This window comes from Merops nubicus, unplaced genomic scaffold (genome assembly GCF_000691845.1).
Source record: "Merops nubicus isolate BGI_N331 unplaced genomic scaffold, ASM69184v1 scaffold20186, whole genome shotgun sequence".
In the NCBI taxonomy this organism is placed as follows: Eukaryota; Metazoa; Chordata; class Aves; order Coraciiformes; family Meropidae; genus Merops; species Merops nubicus.
The window spans coordinates 38,878-39,155 of NW_008617189.1; the positions used below are offsets into that span (position 1 = coordinate 38,878).

Here is a 278-nt window from a genome sequence, read left to right on the forward strand (position 1 = left end):
CTGTTGGATGGTTTCTGTGCCCTCCTCTGGGCCCACCCGAACAGGTCCATGTCTCTCCTGTGCTGAGGATGCCACAAGACGCTCTGGGTGCAGCGGGGCCCCTGGGATTAGGTGCATGAAGTGGAGGAGCTCTGGTGTCAGGTCTGGCAGCACCAGGGGAAGCTGCCCATCCAGGAAGGACCCAGAGCACCCCAGCAGCGACGGGCAAACCTCCACCAGCCCCCGTGGCAGCCTAGAGGCTCCTTTTGTGGCCACTTTTCCTCAACTCAAAATGCCGA

General features: G+C 61.5%; 1 protein-coding gene across 1 annotated transcript in view; it reads left to right on the forward strand.

Moving 5' to 3' along the window:
- The window catches only part of MGAT5B (mannosyl (alpha-1,6-)-glycoprotein beta-1,6-N-acetyl-glucosaminyltransferase, isozyme B), a gene marked incomplete at both ends in the record, with an annotated part of 58,943 nt that overhangs the window by 33,041 nt on the left and 25,624 nt on the right, over nucleotides 1–278 (forward strand). The window lies entirely within an intron of this gene.